Source organism: Rana temporaria, chromosome 12 (assembly GCF_905171775.1).
Source record: "Rana temporaria chromosome 12, aRanTem1.1, whole genome shotgun sequence".
Classification (NCBI taxonomy): domain Eukaryota; kingdom Metazoa; phylum Chordata; class Amphibia; order Anura; family Ranidae; genus Rana; species Rana temporaria.
The window spans coordinates 134566326-134581043 of NC_053500.1; positions in this window are offsets into that span (position 1 = coordinate 134566326).

A 14718-nucleotide genomic window follows, 5' to 3' on the forward strand; every position below is an offset into this window, starting at 1 on the left:
TATATATATATATATATAAGAAGAAGAGGGAGGAAGGAGGAAAAAAAGGCGGGGGGATATGAAAATAGGCAAAGGTCGCTTGGAAAAAATGGGAAAGATTTAGTAGGATCCAGAAATCCAATACAAATTGAGTAGTCTTGTATCCCCGGACGCAAGTGTTCAATACAAGACTACCCAATTTTTATTGGATTTCTACTAAATCTTTCCCCTTATTTCCAAGCGACCTTTCCCTATTTCCATATCCCCCCTCCCCCCTTTTTTTTTCTTTCCTCCCTCTTCTTCTTAATTTTTTTTTTCTTTTACATTAAAGTTTAGGTAAAAAAAAACAAAAAAACAATATGAATAATACACGCATAGATGTATCCCTGAACGCAAGTGTGGAATATATCTATGTGTGAATTATTCATATTGTTTTTTTTGTTTTTTTTACCTAAACTTCAATGTAAAATAAAAAAAATGAAGAAGATGAGGGAAGAAAGAGAAAAAAAAGGGGGAGGGGGAATATGAAAAAATGGAAAGATCGCTTGGGAATAAGGGTAAAGATTTAGTAGAATCTTAAAATCCAATAAAATTTGGGTAGTCTTATATTCCACACTTGCGTTTGGGGATAAATCTATGTGTGTATTATTCATATTAGTTTTTTTGTTTTTTTTACCTAAACTTCAATGTAAAAGAAAAAAATAATATAAGAAGAAGAGGGAGGAAAGAGAAAAAAAAAGGGGGGGGATATGGAAATTATTCTCTTTCCTCCCTCTTCTTCTTAATTTTTTTTTTTATTCTTTTTACATTGAAGTTTAGGTAAAAGAAACAAAAAAAAACAATATGAATAATACACACATAGATGTATCCCCGAACGCAAGTGTGGAATATACATGTTGGGCCAGATTCAGGTACATCCGCGCATCTTTGTGCCGGCATAGCGCATCTCATATGCGCTACGCCGACGTAACATTAAGAGGCAAGCTGAGTATTCACAAAGCACTTGCTCCCATATTTGCGCCGGCGTAACGTAAAAAGGCCGGCGTAAGCCCGCCTAATCAAATTAGCAAGGTAGTGGGCGTGTTGTATTAAAATCAACCGTGACCCCATGTAAATGAATGGCCGATCGAACGGCGTAACCTACGCCCAGCCCCATTCACGTACGACTTACGTAAACAACATAACATACGACGCTGTTCCCGCGCCCATACCTTAACATGACTTACCCCTGCTTTATGAGGGGTAAACTTACGCCGGCCGTACGCCTTACGTAAACGACGTAGCTTACTGCGACGGGCGCAAGTACGTTCGTGAATCGGCGTATCTAGGTCATTTACATATTAGACGCAAAAATCAACGGAAGCGCCCCTAGCGGCCAGCGTAAATATGCAACCAAGATACGACGGCGTAGGAGACTTACGTCGGTCGTATCCAGCCAAAATTCAGGCGTATCTTAGATGCTGAATACGGCGCATAGATACGACGGCGCATCCTAGAACTTACGCGACGTATCAACAGATACGTCGGCGTAAGTTCTCTCTGAATCTGGCCCGTTGTTTTTATTTTTTTACCTAAACTTTAATGTATAAGAAAAAAAAAGAAGAGAGAGGAAAGAGAAAGAAAAAAAGGGGGGGATATGGAAATAGTGAAAGGTCGTTTGGAAATAAGGGTAAAGATCTGGGGAGGGAGGTGGAGGGTAACATGGACGTGGAAAATAGCAGAAACGCTCCATCATAGCTGAGAGAGAACAGTGGCAGGGTCCAAATTCAGATGAACTTCAGAACTCTGACCAGGCAGTCCAAGTGTAAAAAAAAAAACTGATCCTCTTTTTCCATTTCCCGTGCCAGCAGCCATTCAGATCCAAATCACGTGCCAAGTCTCACCCTATTTTTTTTTTTTGCCATTTCTTTTTTTTTGCCATTTTTTTTTTTTTGGGGGGGGGGATTTATTTATTTTTTGATTTTTTTGTTTTTGCCATTTTTTATTTGTTGCCATTTTTGCATTTTTTTTATTTTTGGCTATTTAAAAAAAAATGCAAATGTGGCAAAACGCCGCATTTGTAAAAATGTCCCGTGTACATTACGCCTAACAAGCTTTTAACTGTGTTTTTAGGCATCTTTACATTATTTTTGGAGTTTTTTTTACTGTAAAAATGCAAGGGGGGGGGGGGTTATAACCCCTGTCAGTTTTTTTTTTTGCCATCTGTGTTCCATTGGGGAGATTTTCCTTCACTTCTCGTCCCATAGCCAAAACAAGAAGTGAGAGCAAATCCGTTAAAATTAAGGGAATTCCTTGGGGACCTCCAGGTCACCACAACTAGCGGTAATGCGACATTGCGATGGACAGATCGGACACTTTTTTTCGGACCATTGACAATTATACAGCGATCAGTGCTATAAGATTGCACTGATTACTGTGTAAATGTCACTGGCAGGGAAAGGGTTAACACTAGGGGGCGATCGAGGGGTTAATTGTGCGTTCTAACTGTATGGGGATGGGAGTGACTAGGAGAGAACACATAGGCCCAGATTCACAGAGAGCAAGGCGCACATTACGCCGCCGTAGAGCAAACACTGTACGCTACGCCAACGCAGCGCAGAGAGGCAAGCATTGCATTCAGCAAGCCAGTGCTCCCAGCGCTGCGCCAGCGTGGCGTGGGTTTCGAAGGCGCACGTCGGCGTAGGTGGAAGTGGGCGTGAACCCATGCAATGAGGCGTGACCCCATGCAAATGATGGGCCGAGCGCCAGACAGGTACGTATCATGAACCCCCCTGAGCCTACTCACAACCACGCCGGCACAACTGCGTAAGCTACGTCGGATCACCGCGTACGCCGTGAACATAACGTACGCCCAGCCAGACACACGTCCAACGCACAATACGCCGTCTTGTGTTCCCTGGTGCAGACCTGTGCATGTCTGTTGCCGGGTTGCACCTCATTTATGGGGAATAACTTTACGCCGGACGTACAACTTAAGCGCATCTCCCGTAGCATGCGCCGGGCACACGCACGTTCGTGAATCGGCGTATTTCCCTCATTTGCATGTTTGAATGGCTAATCAATGGGAGCAGCCCCATGCGTCCAGCCCATATGTGCGCCCACCCTACGCCAGCGTGTGCAAGCTACGTCGGCGGGGTGTAGCCTGTTTTTAGGCGCATGTTGGTTCGTGGGTCTGCCGCACACATACGCCGGCGCACATTTGCACTTACGTCGACGTAACGTGCTATACGTCGGCGTAAGTGCTTTGTGAATCTGCTCCATATTGTTTTTCCTACTTAATAGGAACAAACAATATGTTTCCTCCTTCCTGACAGCACAGGGATTTGTGTGTTTACACACACAAATCCTCGTGCACGCGATCGCGCCCGCAGGCCACTCACATCGGGTTCCCCGCCGTGCAGCGGGCACGCGTCTCTCCGGTGTCTGAAAAAGGGAAGGATGTACCCGTACGGGATTTCGCCGAGGGGAGACATTCTGCCGCAGAATATCTGCGTGAGACGGTCGGGAACCGGTTAACCGTGTCCGCTTTAATGACCACACCCACTCACGTCACGTAGTCTGTTCTTCTTGTTCCCTTCAAGGTGTCCCTTCCACACCGTGGCCCAGAGACCCAGAGATCTGGGTCACAAAGCACTTGCCTGTAAAGTTGCGGCGGCGTAGCGTAAATCACCCGGCGGAATTCAAATTCGGCGGGTAGGGGGCGTGTTTCATTTAAATGAAGCGCGTCCCCGCGCCGAACGAACTGCGCATGCACCGTCCCTAAAATTTCCCGGCGTGCATTGCTCTAAATGACGTCGCAAGGACGTCATTGGTTTTGACGTGGAGGTAAATTACGTCCAGCACCATTCACGGACGACTTACGCAAACGACGTAATTTTATAAATTTTCGACGCGGGAACGACGGCCATACTTAACATTGACTGCGCCTCATAGACCCAGGGGCAACTTTACGCCGGGAAAAGCCTAACGTAAACGTCGTAACTTCACTGCGTCGGCCGCGCGTACGTTCGTGAATTTGCGTATCTAGCTAATTTGCATACTCGACGGGGAAATCGACGGAAGCGCCACCTAGCGGGCAAAAAAAAAATTGCATTTAAGATCCGACGGCGTAAGAGACTTACGCCTGTCGGATCTAATGGCTATCTATGCGTAACTGATTCTAAGAATCAGTCGCATAGATACGACGGCCCAGATTAGGACTTACGACGGCGTACATGGCGCTGCGCCGTCGTAAGCCCTTTGAGAATCTGGGCCCGTATCTTCTATTACAGGATGTGTTTATTTTACATTCATCCTTGTAGTGGAGGGGTCACTTTATTCTACTTCTGTGTCCTCATCGAAGTCTGTAAAAAGTTCACGAGTCACAAAAGGCGCAAACAATAAATATCTGAGCGCTGCAAAAAGCTAAAACTGGCCAAGCAAGCTCATCGTTTTTATCTTCTACGCAAATTCCTGCGAGGAGCAGATGGCAGAATGTTAAAAAAAAGCTGGCTTTAACAGGAGGTGTGGTTGAAGGTAAACATAAAATTATCTGTATTAAAAAATGGTTAAAAGAAAAACAAACAACAAATAAATAACAAAATCACAAATAAAATCTGTTCAGCAACACAAAAAGCTTCCAGTTTTTTTTTCAACAAGAACGCTTTGAACCTCATGTATTAAAATCTAACTTTATTCATTTTTTTTTTTAAATCAGCACAAGGGATGGTACTTACATTCATGAGAAATGTCCCTTGTGTTGCTGCTAGCTACTTTCCTAGGGTGGTAAAACTTGTAGGAATTGCATCAATGGCATTGGCATCCATACCTGCAGCCTGCTCCGCCTCCTGTACTCTGCTTTCCTGATGTTAAAAGGTACGGGGGCACTGTGATGGGGACACCTGATGTAAGGGGGTACTCTGATGGCTGCAAGTGATGTAAGGGGACAACTCATGAGGACACCTAGTATAAGGGGGCATTCTAAAGGGGACACATGCTGTATGGGGACATTCTGATGGGGACACCTAATATAAGGGAGCACTCTGATGGGGACAATTTATTTAAGGGGTCACTTTGATGGGGACAATTGATATAAGGGAGCACTCTGATGGGGACAATTGATGTAAGGGGTCACTTTGATGGGGACAATTGATATAAGGGAGCACTCTGATGGGGACAGTTGATGTAAGGCGACATTCTGATGGGGACACCTGATGTAAGAGGACATTTTGATGGGGACAATTGATGTAAGGGAGCACTCTAATGGGGACAGTTGACGCAAGGCAACATTCTGATAGGGACACCTGACATAAGGGAGCACTCTGATGGGGACAATTAATGTAAGGGGTCACTCTAATGGGGACAATTGATGTAAGGGGTCACTCTGATGGGGACAATTGATGTACGGGGTCACTCTGATGGGGACAATTGATGTAAGGGGTCACTCTGATGGGGACAATTGATGTATGGAGTCACTCTGATGGGGACAATTGATGTACGGGGTCACTCTGATGGGGACAATTGATGTACGGGGACATTCTGATGGGGCCACCTGATATAAGGGAGCACTCTGATGGGTACAATTAATGTAAGGGGTCACTCTGATGGGGACAATTGATGTAAGGGGTCACTCTGATGGGGACAATTGATGTAAGGGGTCACTCTGATAGGGACAATTGATGTAAGGGGTCACTCTGATGGGGACAATTGATGTATGGAATCACTCTGATGGGGACAATTGATGTACGGGGACATTCTGATGGGGCCACCTGATATAAGGGAGTATTTTGATAGTTGATGTAAGGGGACATTCCGATGGGGACACCTGATATAAGGGAGCACTCTGATGGGGACAGTTGATGTAAGGTGACATTCTGATGGGGACACCTGAGATAAGGGAGCACTCTGATGGGGACAGTTGATGTAAGGTGACATTCTGATGGGGACACCTGAGATAAGGGAGCACTCTGATGGGGACAGTTGATGTACGGTGACATTCTGATGGGGACACCTGAGATAAGGGAGCACTCTGATGGGGACAGTTGATGTAAGGTGACATTCTGATGGGGACACCTGAGATAAGGGAGCACTCTGATGGGGACAGTTGATGTACGGTGACATTCTGATGGGGACACCTGAGATAAGGGAGCACTCTGATGGGGACAGTTGATGTAAGGGGACATTCTGATGGGGACACCTGATATAAGGGAGCACTCTGATGGGGACAGTTGATGTAAGGAAACATTATGATGGGTGCACTCTAATGGGGACACCTGATGTAAGAGGGCACTGACATGGGGACACCTGAATTAGGGAATGAAGGCAATACTGTGATGGGGCCACCTGATGTAAGGGGACACTCTGTTGTGGATACATGGTGTAAAGAGGCACTGTGATGGGGACAGCTGATGTGAGGGGGCACAGGGATGGCAACATGTCAATTTAGGGGGCACTATGTTGGGGGTATCTGGCTTAAGAGAATATTTTGATGAGGACACCTGATGTAAGGGGGCACTTTGATAGGGACATCTAAAGTAAGGGGACACTGTGATAGGGTACATTATCGATAGACATACAATGATGTCATAGCACAAACATGAGATTCAAATCTCTGCTGGAACAACATTTTAACGACCGGACCTGATTGCCTGATTCTCAGAACACTTACCTGTAAACTTGCGGCGGTGTATCGTAAAAGTGCTCGGCGCCAGCCCGCCCAATTCAAATGGGGCGGGCACCATTTAAATTAGGCGCGTTCCCGCGCCGAGCGTACTGCGCATGCTCCGTCGGGTAAATTACCCGACGTGCATTGCGCGAAATGACGTCGCACCGACGTCATTTGCTCAGACGTTAACGTAAATGGCGTCCAGCGCCATTCACGGACGTCTTACGCAAACGACGTCGATTTTTTAAAATTTCGACGCGGGAACGACGGCCATACTTAACATTGGCTGCGCCCTCCATAGACCCAGGGGCAACTTTACGCGTCGCAAAGGCTACGGAAACGACGTCAATTCTCTGCGTCGAGCGCGCGTACGTTCGGGAATCGTCTTTGCTAATTTACATAAGCGTATTTGCTAATTTACATAAGCGAACGGGGAAAACGACGTCGGCGACACCTAGCGGTGGGAAAAAAAATTGCGTTAAAGATCTGACAGCGTAAGAGCCTTACGCCTGTCAGATCTAATGGGTATCTATGGGTAACTGATTCTAAGAATCAGTCGCATAGATACCCGGGGCCAGATGAGGAGTTACGACGGCGCAAATGGTGTTGCGCCGTCGTAACGCCTTTGAGAATCTGAGCCAATATGTACACCCTCAGCCCCCCCAGACAGACAACAAACCCAGAACCCTTGGATGGGATTCTTGATCACTAACACGAGTGATCTGAAAAAAAAAAAAAAATGACAGAAATATTTCGCACATCCCTGGAATGTTGAAAGGTATTTTCTGTATCTCTATTCTTGGGTCCTGAAAAGCTCGTCGGCCCCCGGGTGATTGGTATGCTCCGTCTAGGCTGGAGGCTATGGACACAATGTACACACCATCCAGACAAAGCCATGTGCTCGCGGTGGACAGCTGACTCTCGCTGACAACTCCTAGGAATGGATGGAATGGGCAAATGCATGTCGAGGAATTTTTTTTTTCTTTTAGCATTCCAGGAATGAGAGGGGTCGTGTTATTCTTGTGTAGTTCTCTTTTGGAGGGGTTTATGAGAAATGGCGTCCCCTACACAGGATAGTGTGCTAAACCTGTATAAGAAAACCAGAACCTTCGCTACGTGGAAGAATGGCTTTGATATTAAAGGAAAAATTCCCTAAATAGCTTCCTTTACCTTAGTGCAGTCCTCCTTCACTTACCTCATCCTTCCATTTTGCTTTTAACCACTTACCCCCGGACCATATTGCTGCCCAAAGACCAGAGTACTTTTTGCGATTCGGGACTCTGTCGCTTTAACAGACAATTGCGCGGTCGTGCGACGTGGCTCCCAAACAAAATTGGCGTCCTTTTTTTCCCACAAATAGAGCTTTCTTTTGGTGGTATTTGATCACCTCTGCGGTTTTTAGTTTTTGCGCTATAAACAAAAATAGAGTGACAATTTTGAAAAAAATGAATATTTTTTACATTTTGCTGTAATAAATATCCCCCAAAAATATATAAAAAAACATTTTTAGTGGCGGCTGGGAGAGAGGACGTCATATTACGTGCTCTCGCCCAGCAGAGCCACCTTGTGGACGTATTTCGACGGTGCGCGGTCGGCAAGTGGTTAAATGTCCTTATTTCTTCTGAGAAGTCCTCACTTCCTGTTCTTCTGTCTGTAACTCCACACAGTAATGCAAGGCTTTCTCCCTGGTGTGGAGAAAACCTCTTGAGGGGGGCGAGCAGGAGTGTCAGGACACTCTGGGCCAGATTCTCAGTGGAGATACGACGGCGTATCTCCAGATACGCCGTCGTATCTCTGCGTCCGGCCGGTCGTACCTATGCGCCTGATTCTTAGAATCAGTTACGCATAGATATCTATTAGATCCGACAGGCGTAAGTCTCTTACGCCGTCGGATCGTAACTGCATATTTACGCTGGCCGCTAGGGGCGTGTACGCTGATTTACGCGTCGAAATATGTAAATCAGCTAGATACGCGAAATTCACGAACGTACGCCCGGCCGACGCAGTAAAGTTACGCCGTTTACGTTAGGCTTTTCCCGGCGTATAGTTACCCCTGCTATATGGTGGCGTAAGTGCGGCGTACCAATGTTAAGTATGTCCGTCGTTCCCGCTTCGAAATTTGAATTATTTACGTCGTTTGCGTAAGTCGTTCGCGAATAGGGCTGGACGTAATTTACGTTCACGTCGAAGCCAATACGTTGTTACGCCGTACTTGGAAGCAATGCACACTGGGATATGTACACGGACGGCGCATGCGCCGTTGGTAAATCACGTCAGGTCATCACATATTACCATAAAACACGCCCCCTTCCCCATTTGAATTACGCGTGCTTACGCCGGCCCCATTTACGCTACGCCGCCGCGACTTACGGAGCAAGTGTTTCGTGAATACTGCACTTGCTCCTGTAAGTTTCGGAGGCGTAGCGTAAATACACTACGCTGCGCCTCCGTAAATTATAGCGTAGCTACCTGAATCTACCCCCTTATTTCTTCTGAGAAATCCTCACTTCCTGTTCTTCTGTCTGTAACTCCACACAGTAATGCGAGGCTTTCTCCCTGGTGTGGAGAAAGCCTCTTGAGGGGGGAGGGGGCGAGCAGGAGTGTCAGGACACTCTTTATTTTGCAGATAGAGAAAGGAGCTGTGTGTTAGTGGGTGTCCTGACACTCCTGCTCGCCCCCTCAAGAGGCTTTCTCCACACTCTAAATGTAACTAGCACCGATACTTTGAAGTAACCAGGTGCCACAGGTGGATGGTGCTAAATACAGGGATATTCTTGAGAAAAACCTGTAGCACTCTGTGTGTGATTTGAGGCTAGGACAGAGGTTCACCTTCCAGCAGGACAATGACCCCAAACACACCGCTAAAGCAACACTTGAGTGGTTTAAGGGGAAACATGTAAATGTGTTGGAATCAAATAGTCAAAGCCCAGACCTCAATCCAATAGAAAATCTGTGGTCAGACTTAAAGATTGCTGTTCACAAGCGCAAACCATCCAACTTGAAGGAGCTGGAGCAGTTTTGCAAGGAGGAGGAATGGGCAAAAATCCCAGTGGTAAGATGTGACAAGCTCACAGGGCCAGATTCACAAAAGAGATACGACGGCGTATCTCCTGATACGCCGTCGTATCTCTGTGATCCGCCCGTCCTAACTATGCGGCTGATTCATAGAATCAGTTACGCATAGATAGCCCTAAGATCCGACAGGTGTAATTGACTTACACCGTCGGATCTTAGGATGCAATTCTAGGCCGGCCGCTAGGTGGCGAGGCCATTGCAGTCGGCGTAGAATATGCAAATGACTAGTTACGGCGATTCCCGAACGTCCGCGCTGCCCGTCGATCTAAAAATTTACGTTGTTTCCGTAGCGATACGCGTCGTAAAATTAGGGCTGCCTCCTAGGCGTCCTAAGCAATGTTAAGTATGGCCGTCGTTCCCGCGTCGAAATTTAAAAATCACGTCGTTTGCGTAAGTCGTCCGTGAATGGCGCTGGACGCCATTTACGTTAACGTCTAAACAAATGCCGTCTGTGCGACGTCATTTAGCGCAATGCACATCGGGTAATTTTCCCGACGGAGCATGCGCAGTACGTTCGGCGCGGGAACGCGCCTAATTTAAATGGTGCCCGCCCCATTTGAATTAGGCGGGCTTGCGCCGAGCGGAATTACGTTACACCGCTGCAAGTTTACAGGTAAGAGCTTTGTGAATCAGGCACTTACGCTGTAAACCTGCGGCGGTGTAACGTAAATCAGATACGTTACGCTGCCGCGGAGCAACGTAAATGTACCTGAATCTGGCCCATAGAGACTTATCCAAAGAGACTTGGAGCTGTGATAGCCGCAAAAGTGGTGTTTATTAGTCTCTCAACAAACCAACAACCCTTCTGTTCTAGGGTGGCAACACTGCTCCTTGCTTGATGTACAGTGCGTAAGTGTTGTCACCCTGGGACAAGAAGAGTTGAAAACAAAAATAAAAATCTGCACCCACCATATCTAAAAACCTGCATGTTTCAATCTATTATAATAAATTATATTTAAAAAAATATGACATTTTGGCCCAGATTCACAAAGACTTACGACGGCGTATCTCAAGTCCAAAGGGGCCGCCGTCGTATCTATGCGCCTGATTCATAGAATCAGTTACGCATAGATTTGGCCAAGATACGAGCGGCGTAAGTCTCCTACGCCGTCGTATCTTGGGGTGCATATTTACGCTGGCCGATAGGTGGCGCTTCCGTTGATTTCCGCATCGAATATGTAAATGAGCAAGATACACCGATTCACGTACGTACGTACGTACGCCCGTCGCAATTAGTTACGCCGTTTACGTAAGAGATACGCCAGCGTAAAAATAAAGCAGGTCTCTAGGTGGCACAGCCCATGCAAGGTATGGACGTCGGAACAGGCGTATCTTTTTACGTCGTTTACGTAAGTCGTACGTGAATGGGGCTGTGCGTAGGTTACTTTCACGTCACAGGCATTGAGCCGGCGTATCTTTTTTTTTTCACAAGAAATGAGCCAGCGTATCTTTGGATGTAAATACGACGTGATACTGAGCATGCGCGCGCATGCGCCGTTCGTTCGGCTATGCATCCACATGGGGTCACGCTTAATTTAAATACAACACGCCCACGACCTGTCTACTTTGAATTACGCGCGCTTACGCCGGCTGATTTACGCTACGCCGCCGTAACTCAGGACGCAAGTGCTTTGTGAATAGAGCACTTGCCTCTCTAAGGCCCCGTACACACGATAGAATCCATCCGCTGAAAAATCCCAGCGAATGGGTTTCAGCGGATAGATCCTATGGTGTGTACACGCCAGCGGATCTGTTTCCGTGGATATTTCTCCCCTGGGATGGATTCCAGCAGATCGAATATTCGCTGACATGCTAAACAAATCCATCCGCTGGAATCCATCCCAACGGATGGATCCGCTGGTCTGTATAGACTCACCGGATCCATCCGTCCGAAGGGATCCCCCGCATGCGTCGCAATGATTCGACGCATGCGTGGAATTCCTTATATGACAGCGTCATAATCGCGGCGACGGCGCGACACGTCATCGCCAGAGGATTTCGGCGCGGATTTCAATGCGATGGTGAGTACACTCCATCGCAGAGAAATCTGCTGAAATCCTCGAGAGGATTTATCCGCGAAAACGGTCCGCTGGACCGTATCCGTGGATAAATCCTCCCGTGTGTATGGGGCCTAAGTAGCGGCGGCGTAGCGTAAATAAGATACGATACGCCCCGCACAACGTAAAGCCGCCCTACGTGAATCTAGGCCTATGTTCTTTGGTTTAGATACACTTTAACGGTGAAGCTAGTATTTAGGGGGTCCGGGGACCCCCATTATTTATGGTCATGCTCTGAGTGGAGGAATGATGGCTACCTTGGCCCATTATAAAATCATTTTCCCACCACTGAGAAATAAGAAATCCCTCCACATGGCACATTATCATCATACCCATTCCAGACATTCCTCTGACTTTTCTCCTCATTGAGGGTCAGCTGGCAGATGTCTTTGCTTTTATTATTTCGCACCGGACTCCCCAACATAGTCTAACATGCCAGGGGGGGGGGTAAAATTCCTGTCCATTTTTAGTTCCACAACATTCCAAATTCCAGAGATCGATTATTTGCTTCTCCTTTTATCCACGTCAAATTGTCATCAATCGTATTGTCACCAGAGCTTGCTGCAGGCTGTCTAGTAATAGTACAGTGCAGTATAGCAATATAATAGTATAGTATAGTATAGTAATATATTAGTATGGTATCATGTAGTATAGTACAGTAATATAATAGTAAGTAATAGTATATAATAAGAGTACAGTATCATGCAGTATAGTATAGCATCATATACCATGGCAAGATAATAGTATAGTATTTTATTGTAATATAATTGTATAGTATATTACAGTATAGTTATATAATAGTATAGTATCGTATAGTAATACATTAGTATGTTATGTAATATAATATAATACAGTATAGTATCATACAGTATAGTACAGTATATGATAGTATCATATAGTAAAGTATTATAATAGTATAGTATCGTATAGTAATATAAAAATGTAGTATTTTATAGTATTATAATATATTAATATAGTATTGTGTAATATAGTATAGTAATATAATAGTGTAGTATCATAAAATATAGTGATATCATATACAGTGACATCATATACTATAGCATATAATAATTTAGTATTGTATAGTAATATAATTATATAGTATAATACAGTATAGCTATGTAATAGTATAGTATCCAGGGCTGGACTGGGACAAAAATGTGGCCCTGGACTTCATCCAGACCGGCCCAGGGCACAGCACATCAGGGCACGGTACAGAGCTCAGCACATCAGGGCACGGTACAGAGCTCAGCACATCAGGGTACAGGGCACATGGCACATCAGGGCACATGGCACATCAGGGCACATGGCACATCAGGACACATGGCACATCAGGACACATGGCACATCAGGACACATGGCACATCAGGACACATGGCACATCAGGACACATGGCACATCAGGACACGGGGGACATCAGGGCACATAGCACATCAGGGCACAGGGCACATCAGGGCACATCAGGGCATGGGGTACATAGCACATTAGGGCACAAGGCACATTATGGTGCACATCGTTTACCAGCCAGCATGCAGAGTAGCGCAAGAAGCGTGTGTAATATGTTCTCTCTACTGTCACGGCACTCCAGCTGTCGGCGATTGTCGGGTAGATCGCCGTGGACCTCCGACCGGCCCACTGAGCCATCGGCCCACTGGGAATCTCCCGGTAGTCCCGATGGCCAGTCCATCCCTGATAGTATCGTATAGTATAGTAATATATTAGTATAGTATCATGTACTATAAGTGCCCATTCACACCTAGGCGTATATATGCCTGTAGCGCGACGCCGTAGCAGCCCCTGATACGCTGGAGGGGTGAGTTTACATTATCGGCTATGGAGATGGTTCACATCTCCACGCCGAACGCCGAACGCCTGCCGCCTGAAAACAAGTCCCGGACATTTTTTTCAGGCGGCTTTTGGCGTTCGGCCATAGCTGACAATGTTGTCACCCCTCCTGTGTATGTTACCGCGGCGTATTTTACCACGTTTTGTCGCGGCAAATCGCGGGACAAAACGCCGCAATTTGTCGCGGCAAAATACGCCGCGGTAACATACGTCTAGGTGTAAATGCAGCCTCATACAGTATAGTATCATACAACATAGTCAAATAATAGTATAATACAGTATGGTGTAGTACAGTATAGTATCATATAGTATATTAATATATAATATAGTACAGTAAAGTGTAGTTTAGTGCAGTATAGTATCATATAGTATAATAATATAAAAGTGTAGCATTGTGTAGTACAGTAATATACTAATATAGTATTGTGTAGTATAGTATAGTACAGCATATTATCATATAGTATAGTAATAGACTAGTATAGTACAGTAATATAATAGTATAATATAGTATAGTAATATACGAGTAAAGTATAGTAATATAGTAGTGTAGTATTGTATAGTAATAAAATAGTATAGTATCATATAGTAAAATAATAGTATAGTACAGTATAGTAATATAATAGTGTAGTATCCTATAGTATAGTAATATAAATCTAGCATTGTATAGTGATATTTTAGTATAGCATCATATAGTATATTAAAATAATAGTACAGTGGGTGAAAAGCTGCAAATTGCTACAAAGAAACCGGACAGACCCCGCCCCCTCCAACTATATACAGTGAGCAGACCCCGCCCCCTCCAACTCTATACAGCGCAAGACCCCGCCCCCTCCAACGCTATACAGCGCAAGACCCCGCCCCCTCCAACTATATACAGTGAGCAGACCCCGCCCCCTCCAACTCGATACAGCGCCAGACCCCGCCTCTCTAAATATATACAGCGGACAGACCACGCCCCTCTTCCTCTATGCAGCGAGCAGACGCGCCCCGCCAACTCTCTACAGTAGGCAAACCCTCCCCTCTAACGCTGTACAGCGAGCAGAACCGCCCCTCTAACTCCATACAGCTAGCAGACCCGCCCCTCTAATTCCATACAGCGAGCAGACTCCACCCCCTCTC